The following is a 20,058-nucleotide window of genomic DNA, read 5'->3' on the forward strand; positions in this document are numbered from 1 at the left end:
CTGGTCCGACCATGTATCACGTATGCCTGTCCAGTTTGGAAAAGAACCTGCAAAACCAACATGCGGAAACTTCAAGTAATTCAAAATAAAGCATTAAAATTTGCATACAATACTCCCATTCGTACCAATCTTCACAAACTCCACCTTGAAATAGGTTTGCCCAAAATCGACGTTTACATATATAAATTATCAGAGAAATTTTACTCAAATAAAATCCCAAGTATAAATCCACTAATAAAAAATTTAAGGAAAATATAAATTAATTAATAATTATTAATTCATATTAATATTATAATTTAATTTAATTTTTTATTTAATAAATTAATATATAATATAATAATATTAAACTTATCGATACATTTTTAACCTCATCCCTATTTGTTAATTCGTGACAAATTGTTAACACGCCATGGTATTCTCGCCCGTATTACTGGCCGTTTCGGGTCTTGGTTGCGTGAGCGCCAAACCATGAACAAACAAACGAGTTTGCTGTCTTGTTGCTATCTAAAGATTGCGTCGGCAATATTTAAAAACTTTGTAAAATATCAATTTTAAACGTAATATTAACTACGCATCACGTTTACGCATACATAAAATTTATTTATTAATTATATTTCCCTATGTGTAAGTTTATATAATTTTCTAAATTAAGTATCTGTATGTTAAAAGTTTTGAGATGGACTTTTGTTCGTAAAACATAATATGATCTTATGATGTTGTACCGCTAGGACTTAATATACACTGGCTTTTGTACATTTTATTTATATTGTTATGAAAATAAAGATATTTTAAAATTGAATTGAAAAAAAAAAAACCAAGAAGTGGTAGTTATCACTTTAATAAAATAATAAACTGTTTAGATTTGAAAGAGGGACATCTCAATTCAATTTCCTAATAATATGCAAATATTTGGGTTGAGCAGGTGAGGAACTGTAAAGTAGATCCTGAAGATGAAGCCACAACCTGAGAGTTGGACAAGACATACAAGATTTATCAACGATACGTCACTCGAACGGTTGACTCAGTAGAATAGGGCTCGCACCGAACGCGAGAGATTGCGGGTTCGAGTAACGCATCGTTAATAAATTTTGTTTTTAAATTTAAATTGTGTAATTATACTATATTCATAGTAATATATATATATATAGTTGTCAGGTTTTCAAGTTTAGTTTAGTAGTCAATTGTCAGTACGATAAATTGGTTGTATATGTAGGTTGATTTAGTGTACTGTAGTGATACATATTATATTAATTACACACACGTCATCAGAAACCTGATTTTATTTAGATGGCAACGTCTAACTCTACACGTGAAGCGTTTGAATGATTTATCTTAATTAAATGTGGGAAATCGTAATTATGGTATACGACAGAGGTTATTAAATGCAGAACTTCCATTGTTCTTCACTTGAATTTTGTCTAGACACCAAAACTTGTATATTTTTGTATACAGGGTGAACTCTTCAAGTATGGTCGGATAGCTATATACGAAACTATAAGGAATTGCGAATAGTACTCAAAAGAGTTTCTAGTTTTTAGTAAAACTGCAATGGATTTTTGAAAAATCGATGTTCCTTGCCAGGAATGACCACTGTACTCTACTATATACCACTGGACTGGCGGCTGTCAAAGTGCTTTTGTACCTGCTTGATATTCGCCATTTTGGCGCTGTTGGCCATGTAGCGAGAATCTGCGGTACTATGATGTTGAGATGATCTATTAACAAAAAAAAATGTGTACTTTATTACATTGATTCTTGAAGCATAAATAGCACGGAAAACGAACAAATAAATTCAAAATGCAAAAATACTTCAGAGTATTGTACGTTCCTTTGCAGCCATTTGTATTATACGTCAAAATTAGTTCTCTGGACGCTCGCGAATGGCGCTTCAAATGTCTCAAAAAATTTTCTGTGAAACATATGAAACAGCCAATTGTATTAATACTGGTCAGTGAATAGAACTCATTGAATTTGAAAAAATATACGTGTATGTAGATTTAACTCGTACTTTACATGCATCCGAAAATGGCGCTTACGTTCTGATTTCAATAGTTAGCCTTGTAGCCTTTAACCGCAAAGTGATAATAAAAATTGGAAACTTATGAAGGTTGCGGGATGCGGTTACTAAAACTATTGAGCATGACTAGAAATAATTCATACATAATTTTATTGAAAAATTAGAAGTAATGTTTATTAAAATCCCACATTTAACTTAAGTTTGTTATATGTAATTACTTCCTAGAATTTGATCCTTGCTTACTTTCAAACAATGTAACAAGTTTTTTTTTTCATAATCAACGGGTTCGAGACCTGGGCCTAGGACTATTGATATTTAAAAAATCCAATGATGCAGTATTTGTTTCTGTCAAACTTATGTGCAGAACTCTTTTTTTCGCTATTTCTCATAGTTTCAGATTCATCATTCACGCCCATCTTAAAACTTCATCCTGTATATCTGACTTCTTTGCTTTGAATAATACCTATTGACAATTATAACTAAAAGATAAGACGCGCAAAACCTGTTTCTTGCGACTTAAATTTTAATTAGATTTAAATTATTTAGATTTAAATTTTCATTATAATTGTTAGAACAAATTTATTACAGTATAGTATTAAGTTCAATTTAGCAAATGTTAAACAAGTGCCAACCAATAAAGTAAATATTATAGAAATAATATTTTACTTAACAACTGAAGCTATTTATACAGTTGACGACTAACTTCTCATGTACATGGTAAAATACACTTTGAGTTACGCTATTTTTTAAGACCTTGACAATAAATGAACAGTTTGATCATAGTCAGATTCAAAAAACCAGCTTCATTTAATATTCTCCGAACAGTTTAATCACTGACTATGAACTGGTGGTACGATTCTCCGAAGAGTTTAATCACTGACTATGAACTGGTGGTTGGTATGTAGTCTTCGCAGTATTTGTTTAGCCGCAATGATAGGTTTACCAGTACTCCCATACCAGTGGGAGGCTCCTTTACACAGGAAGCCGGCTAGATTATGGGTACCACAACAGCGCCTATTTCTGCCATGAAGCAGTAATGTTTACACATTACTGTGTTTCAGTCGGAAGGGCGCTGTAGCTAGTGAAATAACTGGGTGTGAAAAGACTTAACACCTTATGTCTCAAGGTGACGAGCGCAATTGTAGTGCCGTTGAGAATTTTTGGGGTTTTTCAAGAATCCTCAGCGGCACTGCATTGTAATCGGTAGGGCGTAGCAATTACCATCAGCTGAACGTCCTATTTTCCTAAAAAAAAGTTTTCATCTTGCTGTAGGTGTTGTGAGAAAAACGATCCTGTCTGGGAGATGTGGTACGACTTGTGTCCGAATGATGTTCAGCGGCATCTTCCACGACACGTTAACGTGTCCATAACCTGGAGACTACGTTTTGGATGGTCGGTCAAGCCTCAGCCAATTTCCGTTGGCGTGCGCTTCATTTCAACATACTCCCAGCACTAATCATTTCTTCTTTTATTAGATGTCGACATGATACAAAAGAGTAACAGCCGATAATTTAAAATAAACAAATTAAACGAAATTAATCAAATCAATAAAAATATGCGTTGTTAAATTGTAACAAAAAATTAACATTTCAAGGGTCAAATTCGCAATCCGGAGCATTTTTTTCATTTTTTAACCGACTTCAAAAAAGCAGGAGGTTCTAAATTCATCGGTATTTTTTATGTTTGTTACCTCAAAACTTTCGAATGGGTGAACCGATTTTGATAGTTTTTTTTTTATTTGAAAGCTGGTGCTTCCCGTGTGGCAGTCCAGATCTGGCAACGGCATCCATGAGAAAACCATAAAAGTCTTAAATTTGCTATACATACTAAGTGGATGATAAATTTGCTAATAACTCAATATCGCGCAAACCGATTTCGATGGATCTTTTTATAATGGAAAGGGTATACTTCAAAGATTGTTTGGTGAGTTTGGTTTCGGAATGGATGGGTCTGATTACGGAATCGATGACAAAGTAACGGAACTCTTCAATTCTTAGGAGCAAAGTAACGATACTCGGCTGAATCTTTTTTATGCTATCCGGATATTTAAGTCATCTACCATAATATAGTTACACTAAAGTAATTATTGTCGTGATCGAATATGATGATCAATGGGACTCCTTAACGACTTACAGTAAGGGTGCGATCTGTGGCAGAATTTCTTACTGTCTGTAATCAAATTGCAAAGCGCTTACGTTCATTGCTACATTGAAAAATTTTGTATATCTTCACATATTTAGACAAATTGTTAGTAAGTGTACTTCAAATTCACTAAAAATCAAAAAGTAAAAAATATCTTAACAAAAAAACAACCGACTTCAAAAACACTATTTCAAAACAATATATGCACCAAAAGTATAAAAATAATTGTGTATTTTTATACAATCTAATTAATTAATCTAATTCTTATTATTTTTATACAATTTAGTGCATATCTATTGTTGTGAAATAGTGTTTTTGAAGTCGGTTATTTTTTTAAGTTAAAATATTTTTTATTTCAAAGAAGAAGCCAAAGAGATTCATTTTTGCATACAATTTTGATACTCCAAATAGTTCTTGATATATGAAGTTATTAATGATATATCCTTACATAAGGTTACATAATATGTCTATTACGCGGGTACGCGTAGGTAATATATATACACTATGCGCCACTGCGTAAAATGTCTGCTCTACAAAACTCAAAGTTTAGTGATGTACCTAAATATTATAAATTCAAAATAAAGTAAATATCTTAAGACTTATACAATTTTTTAAAAGTCATTATTAATTTTGTCCATGTTTAATATATAACAGTTTGTTTATTAATTTATTGTAGAAAAGTAAACGGGTTTTTGTTTAATTTTTTGCTATTTGTCAAACAATAATAATTGTAAAGTTCATATTGTGATTTCTGTCTGTTTAAAATTGAATGTAAATTTAAATACTTGTGTTAAAAGTGAAACTTAAAAGGTTCTTAAGACATTCTTATGTGACGTTGTCTTGTATCCATGCCTAGTTTGGGGCAAGATAATTTGTAGAAGAGTGTGTCGGTTTTTTTTATGTCCTTATTATAAATTAGTAATAAAAGTAATAAATTCACTTTGTAGTTTTCGTGTATATGTATAGGTATTTGAAAAATGTATTGAAAATTATTTTTATATTATGTTAAACATCATTTGTTATGAGGAATGTGAAGTGAACGAAACGTGTGAAGATAGCTCTTGTCTTTTTAATTCAGTTTAATAGTTAAAAGTGGATATTTTATCATTATTATTAGTGTTTTTGTTTAAAATAGTACCTTAAAGTAATACGAATAAATAATTTTTGTGTGTATCTATTAATTTGGACGGATTTTAAAAAAATTGAAGTGAACAATTGTGAGATTTTTTGACGGTGAATCTAAAATACACTTTAAAAGAAGACGCACTACTCGTTTACTACGTTGTAAAGGCATCATATGACTATAAATTTCATACTAGCTCGTATCGACTACGTAGTCGAATGGTGTCAACTTCAAAGATAACTTTCGGGGGCCGGAGATCGAGTCACCTCTCAAAGCTTTCGATTATTGGTTTTTGTTTTTTTTTTCTTTTGTTTGATATCTTTTTTTTTATAATGCCCCAGGAATGTCCTAAGTGCTTCATATCTATTTTGGTTACGCAAAAAAGACTGAAATGCTTGAGATGTAGTAAACATTAGCACATGGAATGTGTCGGATATAGCAGTGATTCACGACCGAGATCTCAGTGGACTTGTCCCAGTTGTTCGCCTTACTCTAAAACGCCGCAAAATATACCACCAACGTCTTCGGATACTCATATCCCACCTAATATAATTAGCAAAATCGAAGACAAAATTGTCACTGCTATCAGGAAGGAACTACAAAATATAATTCGCGAAGTTCTGGCCTCTGAATTGCAACCATTAAAGGAGCAACTCCAAATTTTAGAAGATTCCAATACTTTGCTCAATAATCAGTACAAGGAATTATTGGAAGTCGTCAGAAATAAAACGAAGGAGATCAGTACCTTGTGTACAGAAAAAGAAATTCTGAATGTGACAGTGAACGACTTGCAACAGAGACTTTCTTCTATGGAACAGTTTGCTAGGCAAAGTAACGTTGAAATAGTTGGAATTCCAGAACACCGGAACGAGGATACAAATAAAATTATTAAAGAAATTTGTAACGTGGTCGGTTTTAGTCTTCCATCACCGTAGGATATTATATTCACCACAAGGGTCGCTAAAATTAATCGGGAATCAAAGAGACCGAGAAATTTAGTCTGCCAATTTTCGAACAAGTTAGTACGTGATAATTTTCTTGCAGCTATCATAAACTATAATAAATCGCACAAGGATAATAAGCTTTCCTCATCACTCCTTGGAATCACGGGCTCTTCAGTTCCAGTTTATGTTAATGAACACTTAACCCCCGCGAACAAATCATTGCATGCTGAAACACGTAAATTAGCCAAAACTAACGGCTATAAGTTTGTTTGGGTAAGAAGTGGTAAAATTTTTGTTAGAAAAGAGGAGACAAGTCCTGCTAAGAACATATTGAGCTCTGAACATCTACATCAATTATTTAAGCAACAATAACTATAATAGAACTCATATATTATAGTATTCAGATTTTAATTATTTTAATTTTTCTCTATTTTTTGTGTTCCATCTTATTCTTTTTATGAGTTATTCTAAACAAACTAATAATGAACTCATTAGCTATGAGAATATGCTATATTACCAAAATATTAGGGGAATGAGAACTAAGCTCGACTATATTAATAAAAATGTTTTAACACAAAATTACAAGATTATTGTGCTGGTTGAAACCTGGCTCAATTATAACATATTAGATGGAGAGATTTTTGATAACCGCTATGAAGTCTATAGAAGGGATAGACAGTCCAATCCATTGCTTGGCCACAAGGAGGGGCGAGGTGTTTTGATCGCCGTGCATAAATCTATAAAATCGCACAGGGTTCCAAAATTCGAAAGCAAAGCCGAAGATTTGTGGGTGGAGCTAGAGTACTCTAACTTTAAAGGTCGATCTCAAAACATAAAACTATATGCTGTTTATATACCACCTCCAATAAACACAGTGATACTTGAATCGTTCATGACTAACGCCTCAAATATAGTTAATGACTCGGGGAACCATCTTATACTGGGGGATTTTAATATGAGTAATATTATTTGGACAAGAGAATATAATAATAAGTTTTTAACACCTACGGCTCCTGATAGTTCCATAGGCATCTCATTAGATTTAATTTTATAGATTTTATGGCTCTTTGTAATAGCATGCAATTTAACTCTGTGATCAATTGCAAAAACAGAATATTGGACTTAGTACTATCAAATATGGAGGACGTGACAGTCTGTGAATCTTCGGAACCTATCGCGAGTGCCGATAAATATCATCCACCTTTAAATATCTCTTTGAACTTTATGCGTTACAGTTATTTAAAAGAAAATAGGGAACCAGTAAACAAGATATTTAATTTTTATAATCGTAATTACGAAGCGATAAAAAAGACACTATCTTCAATTAATTGGTCAGATATTTTAGGTACATGTCAAGATGTCGATGACATGGTTTTCGAATACTACACAATTTTAAAAGACCTAATTAAACAACATATTCCTAAAAAATACAAACGAAATAATAATTACCCTCCTTGGTTTAATAATAAACTTATACAAGTATTGAATGAAAAAGAAAAATATCGAATACGTTATAAAAAATATAATAATGAAATGGACAAAATACAATACAATATTTTAAAAGAAAGAACACGTAAAATTATAGATAAATCTTATTCGGGCTATATTGAAAAAATACAAGAAAACATTAAAAGCAACCCTAAATCTTTCTGGACATATATCAAATCTAAACGTAACAACACTAGTACCATTCCATCCACGATGCAGTTACATCATAATTCAGCCAATGGAGGTTTCGAAATTAGTAATCTTTTTGCGGATTATTTCTCTTCGGTTTATAATAAGCCACTTCATACAAATAACACGGAGTCAGTAAATAAATCAAACACTAATCAAAACACGCAATTTTTTACGGTAAAGGACGTTGAACTGAAGTTAAAATCATGAAGATGCAATGAAATTCCTCCAATATTTTATAAGAACTGTGCTAAAGAATTGTCATATCCACTAAGTTACATCTATAACGCCTCAATAAGTAACGGGTTATTTCCGAGGGAATGGAAAGAAGGCATAATAGTGCCTATTTTTAAAAAAGGTAATAAATGTGATGTTGTTAATTATAGACCGATAACTATTTTATCAACTTCTGCAAAGATCTTTGAATCAATTTTATACCCTCACTTGTTTTGGCAAACTAAGCACCTTTTATCTGACAAACAACATGGCTTTATAAAAAAAAGATCTACGACGTCAAACTTGTTAAACTTCACTAATAGAATTATAAATGAAATGAGTAATAATCATGAAGTTGACGTCATTTATACCGACTTCAGTAAAGCATTCGATAAAGTGGACCATTTCCTACTAATAAAGAAACTTAGGGACATCTATGGCATATCGGATGAATTACTGACATGGTAAACATCTTATTTGGCTTCTTGACCACTTGTGGTTAAGGTTAGTGGTTATCATTCTCGGGATTTTTATCAGCTATCCGGGGTACCACAAGGCTCACACTTAGGCCCCTTATTATTTACCTTATACATAGATGATATCACTAAATTAATAAAATCAGAATATGAACTATACGCAGGTGACCTAAAATTATACAGGACGGTAAAATGTTTTGAGGACCAAAAAATGCTTCAAGATGATATCGACTATATCTACTTATGGCGTCAAAATAATAGTATGGAACTGAACGAAGGCAAATGCAACTTTTTAAAATTTTCTAGAAAACATATTAAACTTAAAACTAGTTACAAGGTAAATGACGTGTACATTGCTGAAAAAAAATATTTTAAAGATTTAGGCATTATATTAGATAGTGAACTAAGATTTAACAAACATATAGATCACATTGTTCGTAAGAGTTTTAAAATGCTAGGTTTTATTTTCCGTAATACGAAAGATTTTAGAAGTATTTTACCACTCAAGACACTTTTCAACTCTGTTGTCAGATCTAATCTAGAATATAGCTCAGCTGTGTGGTGCCCATATCACAAAAAATATATATCACGAATAGAATCTGTACAAAAAAAGTTTCTTTCAAAGTTAAGTTTTGTTGCAAATAAATATATCCGTAATGATAGGTATGAGAATAGATTAAATACATTTCAAATGAGGTCTCTGCGAATACGTAGAAATGCTTCAGAATTGCTGTGTTTACATAAACTTTTAAGCTATGATATGGACTGTCCTACGCTTTTATCACAAATCGGTTTGCATGTGCCTGCCTTGAATTGTCGGCTTAGTACTTTTTCCCCAATGCACATTAAATTCCACCACAGTAATTATGGCTTAAACTCTCCTCTACAGCTACTGTTACAATTATATAATTGTATTTTTAATATAGATGAAAACACTGATATCTTCTTTTCAAACTTTCTTAATTTTAAAAAACAATTTTATATTGCTCTCCAAAATTTATAGATTTTAGATTTTAAAATATCACATGTATTTCTTATAGTAATGTTGTGCCTACCTATAATTTAAGTACATTTAAACTATTTTATTATATTTGTTTAATTCTTAGTGCATAAGTTAATAAATTGTATTTAGTTGGTAAGCCTTTATAAATAAATAAATAAAATAAAAAAAATAAACAAAAAAATATTATTATTTATTTTTAATATATAGTACGTTGCAGTAATCTATTGGTTATATAATTACATGAGCGTTTATTAGCAATACAAAATAATACATTGTAATTAAAGTGCATTTAAGTATGTTTAAATACTGTAGTCACCTAAATTACACGTTTCTTACTCAGAAACGTGTTTATAGTTGATATTTATGCGTAGTCCTGCTATAGTAAGTGCTGTTACACATTATATTACGTATTTTTTTATAATGCACTGTAATCCTAATAAACCTACTTCTACTGAATATTGGCCATAAATTAAAAGAATTCTTAATTTCAAATACATTCATTTATTGCGCTATCGTAGACAAAAATGAAAATTTATTGTACATAAAAAAAATAACACTTGAGAACCTTATAGTTATAGGAACTTTATATATATATATTATATATAAACTTTATATATATATATAAACTTTTTAATGTAACATAATGGTAATCCATTATTTTACATTAAAAAGTTTATCGTTCAGAAAAATCAACTTTCATCAACGACACTTTCACCATCTTCATTAACAGCATCATCATCACCAATCTCTTAAACTGATTGTAAGTTAGTAAATAAAAAGAAGAATTAAAATAATAGTAAAAAAAAATAAACAAAATAATAAGTAACAAAGAAATATAAGTATAACTATCGACTTAGGGAGAGTCTTCGCTAGTGAAAAATTTTAAATTTAAAGTATTTGGTTTTTTAAATTTTTAACAAAAAAACAACCGCTTTCAAAAACACTATTCCTAAACAATAGATATAATATGCACTAGAAAGTATAAAAATAAGTGCGTATTTTTATACAATCTAAATACTTAATCTTATTCTAGTTACGATTATTGTTATTTTTGGAATCGGTGTTCTTCCTTCGGTATGTATGTTTGTAGTTTCAAACCTATCTTGGATGACAACGACTCCAAAAATTACAATAATCATAACTTGAATTAGATTAATTAATTAGATTGTATATAAATACGCAATTATTTTTATACTTTTTCGTTTATTATATCTATTGTTTTGGAATAGTGTTTTTGAAGTCGGTTGTTTTTTTTAATTATATATTGTTAATTTTTTATGAACAAATTGTTAGTGAACAAATTTTCTAAATATGTGCAGATATACAAAATTTTTCAATGCAGCAATGAACGTAAGCGCTTTATTGAAGAGTTCCGTTGCTTTGCCATGGATTTCGTAATCAGAACCTAACCAAACTCTCACCAAACTATCTTTGAAGTATAACCTTTCCAATAAAAAAAAGAATCATCGAAATCGGTTGGCGCGATACTGAATTATTCGTAAATTTATCATCCAATTTGCTATGCGTACGTATAGCAAATATAAGACTTTTATGATTTTTCTCAGGGATGCCATTGTCAGATCTGGACCAAATTACAATGGGACCACACGGGAAGCACCAGCTTTCAAATAAAAAAATTATCATAATCTGTTCACCCAGTCGAAAGTTTTGAGGTAACAAACATAAAAAAAATACTGATGAATTGAGAACCTCCTCCTTTTTTGAAGTCGGTTAAAAATATTTCACGGCTGAGATTCTATTCCTCGACTTCGCGGTGTTTCGGCTTCGCAATCACAATGATTCAACCTCTGGTCCAATGACCGTATGAGCATTAAGTTGAAATAGCCGATCAATAAGTATAAATCTTTCATCGATAATTTCAACTACCGTCTTACGAATTTTCGATCAGGTCACGTGTCCTGACGCGAGTTTAACACATTATACCCATCCCAAGAAAAGTGCTCAACGCCGCTAAAGATGTTTTAACTTCAAAAACAACCACTGGCTTTAATACAAACTTTTACGAACTAATCTATTTGGCCAGAAATATGAATTTGCACACTTTTCACATTATTCAGTGGAACCTATAGAGATTTTTTAAGAAAGTTGTTCGTTTAGACCATGTCCTCTAAATCACATCATTACTATTTCAAGGGTTTCCTGGTGAGATGCTGGACCAACATGGTTTGCGTAGTGGAAGATAAGCCATCACTTACGAACACCCGTCAAGATACAGGAGACCTATACCGGCACTATATACTTGTATGGAAAGAATGTTCACCTTACCAAAATCCGACGTAGGAGATACTTTTTGGGAATGCTGCATTACCTAAACCATTACTGCAATAATGGCCATTGATAAGAAAAGGTTAAGGTACACATTAAAAAAACTTACTTTTTAATTTAATTCATCATAATTTACAGTCAAACAATAAACGACGAAGCTACAATTTTTATTTAAGAATTAGTAATGAGTTTCTTGCCATTTATTCTCATTAAAGCTCAACCTTTTCCGAAGTGGTGGTATGTGAATGGTAAAAAGTTTAACTTTTCAAATTCAAGTGTCCTTGACCTAAATGAATTATAATATTTTGGTTTGGTTTTATTTGAGTTCATTTAATTTGATTCCTTCGATACAACTTGCCTTAAAAAGCCTTGCCTAACCACTTCTTATGACGTGAGCGTCTTGCCTGTTTGCCCCCATGTATGTATTTAAACTTTTTTATTTACATATTTGTTTTTATTAAACGATTAAAAATTTTTCAACAAATTCATACACGACCTAATAATTTCTTCGCAGGTGTCTCTGTTTCCTCAGAGAAGAATGAGCAAGAAACTCTGAGGTTGCACTTTTCAAAACAGATTAGGTTTTACAATTTCTTATTTTTATTGCACTTTACAAATCGTTTCGTTTACAATATATGCAAAGTGACGCAACAAAAATACTCAATCGTCAAAAACTGAAAGTCTTACACGACTAAGTTAAAAAAAAAGTAAATTAATAATTATAAACACAAGTGTTATTGAGCACAGTAGATGCATCAATCTACACATACTATAAATAAATAAAGGCATTATGCGAGCATTTTATTAAAATATATGAAACTCTAACTTTAAGATAATTAACTATAGGAAATAAAAAAAAAACATGAACTCCCAGTAACAATATCATCCAGCCACCAGAAGTAGCACCCGTTCACGAGCATGATACATGGACTAGCCATCACCTCCCTCGATCATATTTTAGGGAAGGGAACGACCCACCCTACGTCGCCCCCACAAGCAGAGGCATTTAAGCGAGCTTGACGATGCCTGTCACTAGAAATCTGCAGAATTACAAAACAATGTTTATCTACATATTATGCAATACTTACTAAATGCCTTTACTTACAATTTACCATTTTGTTTCAAAGTCAAAGTCAAAAAATCTTTATTCACTGTAAAACTTTATAAGTTATTTAGTGCAAGTCAGGATGAAGTACAAAAGTTACAATAGCATTCAAATGAGTATAACAATATTCATTAACAAAATTTAGAACATTAATTCCAACTATCTTTATCATTCAAATAATTTTTCACGCTATAATAGGCCTTAGATGTTAATTTATTTTTTACGATACATTTAAATTTTTGAATAGGTAACATTTTAATTTCATTTGGGAGTTTATTATAAAATACAACACAATCCACTTTAAAAGACTTAGCAATTTTACGGAGCCTAGTAGATGGAATTGCGAGTTTATGTTTGTTTCGAGTATTGACACTGTACATTACTATTCTTTTTAAATTGGCTAATATTTTTATGGGCGTATAGGAGGTTCTCGTATATGTAATGGCAGTGTACTGTCATTTCAATTATTTTATTTATACTTTTCAAAACTCCTGTAATCTATTATTAGGATCGTTGCTTCCTGATGCCAAATATTATCTGTAGAATGTTTTTTCATATTAAGTAAAGGAAAGAGGCACCTTCAATGTGTTAAGTTTCTCAAGATTGCTCACTAGGAATAAATTTCGGAAACTTTGTAATTTTATTTTCATTTAATGTTGAAAATGAAATGGAAAAAAATATTATAATGTTTATGATAATTAATTTTAACATTATTTCTAAAGAGCTAGCGAAAGTCGGTATAAAAAATATGTATATATAATGGTAGTTCTCAGAAATATATAATACCTACTCGTTCAGAATAAGTTACCATGGTCTATTCTATAAAAAGTATTTATTTGAAATGATTAAAGTGAATTAGACTACGCGGACTTTCATAAGAATAAGACTGAACTTTGGAATTAATAACAGAACCATCGCGTGCTGATGCGAGGGAACTAATTTGTTTTTCACACAAAATACTGACGCATTGAAATTCACGAATATCTGTGACATTCCTGAGTCTAATAATATAAACGCAATTGATTATACGACAAATTTTTGTCTAGTTTTGTCACAAGGAATGTTCGGTTGACAATAAGGGACGAGACGATCAGGGTATCCAGCTGATGATAATTGATAAGCCCTGCCCATTACAATGCAGTGCAACTCAGGATTCTTGAAAACCCAAAAGTTCCGAGTGGCAATACAATTGCGTTTGTCTCCTTGAGACATAAGACGTTAAGTCTCATTTGCCCAATAATTTCACTAGCTACGGCGCCCTTCAGACCGAAATACAATTATGCTTACACATTACTGCTTCACGGCAGAAATATTTGTGGTATCCATAATCTAGCCGGCATCCTGTGCAACGGAGCCGCCCACTGGTATCCGTATGGCAATCACGGAAACTGACATGGAGAGTTAAGCTTAAGATATTCCGGTCCAACGTGAAGTCGACCATATTACTGTATGGGTGTGAGAGGTCACCAAGTTCATCTCTCATCAAGTTTAGAATTAGGTTAACCGTAGCCTTCGCAATATGCTCGGTATTCACTGGACCAACAAAATTTCCTACGATCATCTTTGGCAACGCTGTCATGAAGTCGCAATCGACCCACAGATAAATGCATAAAATGAATGTTCGGTTGGGTCAGATACAACATGAAAAAATTGAGTTTCAATGCTATTCCTCTTACACTTCAGAGCGAAATTCTATAATATGTTTTCAAAAGCAAGACCTGATTCTGCACTTATGCTTAAGTTCAACAAGTGAGCAAAGTTATTTTTTTTGCTGCGAGTGCTGACGTAAAATCACGAATTGGCGAAGTAGTCTAGAATTGAATCACGAGCTTAGCGAGTGATTCTAATATAGACTACTGAGGTAATGAGTGATATAAAGACACGAGACAAAAAAAATGCCCTCGTACATACAACTTTTCACTTAGCGAGAAAAGTATTAAAGGTAAGAGAAACAATTAAGATAATAATATTTAACAATGTTTATTATAAAATATATTTTTTTAACGCGGAGTAATTCCCGGATGTATGGTCACGTGGGGTTCGAAATTGAAATCACTTTGCCTCACGCTCGCAGCAAAAACCGTTTTTGCTGCGAGTTTTCACGTAGCAATAGCGCCCTTTTCGTGCTGGAGAGGTGATAACATAATTTCCTTATAGTCTAAAATAAAGGATAAAAGCATTTGTGTTTCAATTTGTATCTAAGTATCACATAATTTATATAATGTGTATCAATAATTTTTTTTAAATTTAAATTACTTAGTTAAGTAAAATGGTTCTCTAAAAATTTTAGATAAGATTGTACTATTGCCGTGTCAAAGCCGGAAGGGTGACCCATAAAATATCTGAGTTAAATTTAAGCATTGATAACAGATCTATAACATCGGATTTTGAAGTTGCAACAATTTTATATTTTACTAGCTGTCCCGACAGACGTTGTTCTGTATATAATAAATAAAATAATGTTTTTATATGAATTTGTCAATAATATATCATAACATCAAAAATTACTTCGTAAAATATGCATCCTGCTGTCGTAATGAAATTGTTTCACAGCAGAACTGTCAAACCGTGCGTCAATAAATTCTCTCATAGAAATTATGTGTGGACTCATCAAAGGAAAAACAAATTTGTTGTTTTTATTTAATTTAGCAGCATTTTCCTATTTATTCACCTTTTAAACCTTCCCTGGACTTCCACAAATAATTCAACACCAAAATAAGCCAAATTAGACCAGCCGTTCTCGAGTTTTAGCGAGACTAAGGAACAGCAATTCATTTTTATATATTTAGATTAATAATTATAAATTATGTTAATAAATGATATTAATTAAATTTAATTAATTAAGCAGAATTGTCAAATTGTAAGTAGAGGTATTTGGTGAGTATTGCACGATATGTAGATTAAGATTCTTTTATTGTGGTTTTCTTAAGTTCTCGTAACAGGCTTCGTCATGCTTGCTTAAATGTCACAGCTTGTGGCGGCGACATGGGACGGGTCGTCCCTTTCCCTAAAATATGGTTGAGTGAGGCTATGGCTGGCTTATGCGTCATGCTCGTGAACGGGCGCTGCTTGTGGTGGCAGGATGATCCTTTTGCCGAGGGCTCTGCTACAGATTCTTAAAAGTTATTATATAATATATATTTATATATATATAAGCCCTTTTAAAAAAAGGCTCACAGAATACCTTTATTTATTTACGGTATGTGTGGATGATGCAGCTACTGTACTCAATAACTTTTGTATTAATTTACATTTACGTTTTTTGCTTACTCTTGTAAGGCATTGACTATTTGACGTTTGAGTATGTTTGTTGCATCACTTTACATATTATATTATATTGTAAATGAAATGATTTGTAAATCGAAGAAAATGTAAATAATAATATAAAAGAGTGGCAATGAGTTTCTTTCTACTTCTTCTCATTAGCGTGTCATTTCCGTGACCTACATGAATAACTGCCTGGGACTAGATTGTGATTATTTTATAGCGACTGTACAATATTGTATATTTTTATTGAAAAGAGCGCAAAAAAAAGAATGCTGGGAGAGTTTCTTGTGCCGCTTCTTCTCTCTCAGAGCGCCATTTGTTTCCGAAGCGGTAGTAGTATCTAGTAGTATAAGAAATGACATCAAAAAGAATTCTAAAGTAATCAATTTTGAGAAAATAAATGCCTTTTATGCCTTTTAAAATGATTTTGATTTGATTTATGCCTCGCTAAAGACGTTGACTTAATTTGATATAAATTGAAAGATTTGATTTATTAAAAAAAATAACACTAGTCACAATAAAATTTTTGCGTGATTTAAAAGAACAACGTGTTATAATCAAAATATTATGTCTATTGTTATTCAAAATACTCTCCTTTACATTTTACACATTTTTTCATTCTTTCGAACCAAATTTTAAAACAGGAGGACCACAGTATTGAAGACATGTTTTCTACGTGCTGATTAGACGCTATCACTGCCTCTTCGGAATTGGTAAAAGCGAAACCTCTCAACAAATCTTTTATTTTGGGGAAAATACAGAAATCACAGGGTGCTAGGTCGGGGCAAAGTGCAGGATGGGTGACGAGTTGTAATTTTTCGGAAGCTAAAAATGACTTAGACATATTGTTGGTGAGTGAAGAAGCGTTGTCACACGGCTTTTTGGTCGTCTTACGCGAACTTTTTTTAAAACCCTGGGTAAGCAAATGGTAGAATAGCACTCAGCATTAACACTCTTTTGATCTTCAAGTGGAATTGTGCAGATGGGACCCGTAGATGAGAAAAAAAATGCGATCATTTTTTTACGAATATTTCTCGCCTGCCTTACTTTTGTAACATTTTAATTTCATTTGGGAGTTTATTGTAAAATACAACACAATCCACTTTAAAAGATTTAGCAATTTTACGGAGCCTAGTAGATGGAATTGCGAGTTTATGTTTGTTTCGAGTATTGACACTGTGTACATCACTATTCTTTTTAAATTGGCTAATATTTTTATGGGCGTATAGGAGGTTCTCGTATATGTACTGGCAGTGTACTGTCATTTCAATTGAAATCACATTGGATAATGCCAGGGATCACACCTGCGGCTCCCAGATGAGTGGCAACGGCCCTAACCTTCGTGCCTTCAACGCTTTAACACGCACAATAATTAGGTAGTATTATACTTTTCAAAAAAACAAAAATATGGAGGAGGCCTTCACCCAAAGCGGGACCCATACTACAAATTAAACATTAATGATAAAGAAATAGAAAAAAAAATTTCTAACATAAAACTATTCTCTTTTTTAAGTTCTTATAATATTAGGCTTAAGTTAAGTTAAGTTTACTAACAATAATTATAAGTTTGTTTTCATTTATAAATTTAGTTTAACATAATTATGTAATTTAGTATGAATAAAGGGCTTTTTTATTTTTATTTTATTTTATTTATACTTTTCAAAACTCCTGTAATCAAGGGAATTAGGATCGTTGCTTCCTGATGCCAAATATTATCTGTACAATGTTTTTTCATAATAAGTAAAAGAAAGAGGCACCTTCAATGTGTTAAGTTTCTCAAGATTGCTCACTAGGAAAAAATTTCGGAAACTTTGTAATTTTATTTTCATTTAATGTTGAAAATGAAACGGAAAAAAAATATTATAATGTTTATGATAACTAATTTTAACATTATTTCTGAAGAGCTAGCGAAAGTCGGAATAATAAATATGTATATATAATGGTAGTTCTCAGAAATATAAAATACCTACTCGTTCAGAATAAGTTACCATGGTCTATTCTATAAAAAGTATTTATTTGAAATGATTAAAGTGAATTAGACTACGCGGACTTCCATAAGAATAAGACTGAACTTTGGAATTAATAACAGGACCATCGCATGCTTATGCGAGAGAACTATTTTGTTTTTCACACAAAATACTGACGCATTGAAATTCACGAATATCTGTGACATTCCTGAGTCTAATAATATAAACGCAATTGATTATACGACAAATTTTTGTCTAGTTTTGTCACAAGGAATGTTCGGTTGACAATAAGGGACGTGACGATCAGGGTATCCAGCTAATGATAATTGATAAGCCCTGCCCATTACAATGCAGTGCCACTCAGGATTCTTGAAAACCCAAAAGTTCCGAGCGGCAATACAATTACGTTTGTCTCTTTGAGACATAAGACGTTAAGTCTCATTTGCCCAATAATTTCACTAGCTACGGCGCCCTTCAGACCGAAACACAATTATGCTTACACATTACTGCTTCACGGCAGAAATATTTGTGGTATCCATAATCTAGCCGGCATCCTGTGCAACGGAGCCTCCCACTGGTATCCGTATGGCAATCACGGAAACTGACACGGAGAGTTAAGCTTAAGATATTCCGGTCCAACGTGAAGTCGACCATATTACTGTATGGGTGTGAGAGGTCACCAAGTTCATCTCTCATCAAGTTTAGAATTAGGTTAACCGTAGCCTTCGCAATATGCTCGGTATTCACTGGACCAACAAAATTTCCTACGATCATCTTTGGCAACGCTGTCATGAAGTCGCAATCGACCCACAGATAAATGCATAAAATGAATGTTCGGTTGGGTCAGATACAACATGAAAAAATTGAGTTTCAATGCTATTCCTCTTACACTTCAGAGCGAAATTCTATAATATGTTTTCAAAAGCAAGACCTGATTCTGCACTTATGCTTAAGTTCAACAAATGAGCAAATTTATTTTTTTTGCTGCGAGTGCTGACGTAAGATCACGAATTGGCGAAGTAGTCTAGAATTGAATCACGAGCTTAGCGAGTGATTCTAATATAGACTACTGAGGTAGTGAGTGATTTAAAGGCACGAGACAAAAAAAAATGCCCTCGTACATACAACTTTTCACTTAGCGAGAAAAGTATTAAAGGTTGTAGTAAGAGAAACAATTAAGATAATAATATTTAACAATGTTTATTATAAAATATATTTTTTTAACGCGGAGTAATTCCCGGATGTATGGTCACGTGGGGTTCGAAATTGAAATCACTTTGCCTCACGCTCGCAGCAAAAACCGTTTTTGCTACGAGTTTATAGGTTATAGGTTATCACGGGCTATTATCCGCAACTCGACGACTACAGCGCGCCTATTTTGCGTGGTGAGGAGGGCGGCTAATCCTGCCACCCTAGTTCCTCAAGGTAATGTATCAAACCTCTGATGTCACCCATGACCTCGGGGAGAGTCCTCGGTGACCCCAGGTGTTTGGCCCGGTATGAGGCCACACTCCTACACTCCAAAATGACGTGTACGGCCGTTTCGTCCGCCTCCGTGCAGGCTCTGCACAGTGGGCTGTCGGTGACACCTACTCGTATATTGAACAGATGCTTGTTAAAAGGGCCGTGACCCGTTAGTACATGAGTTATTTTCCGTAACCTAGGTCGTGGAAGTTTTACTAGCTTGCGAGAGAGCTTGGGGTCTATTTGTGGTAGAGCTTCTTTTGCTTGCCTACACCCACTTACGTTCATCCAGTACTTATTATGTAATTCCTTGGTGTGTTGGCGTATTACCTTCGTAGGCCAGCTAGGCGGGAGAGGGATAGTTGGTTCTG

The sequence above is a fragment of the Leptidea sinapis genome, chromosome 35, assembly GCF_905404315.1.
Source record: "Leptidea sinapis chromosome 35, ilLepSina1.1, whole genome shotgun sequence".
Lineage (NCBI taxonomy): Eukaryota > Metazoa > Arthropoda > Insecta > Lepidoptera > Pieridae > Leptidea > Leptidea sinapis.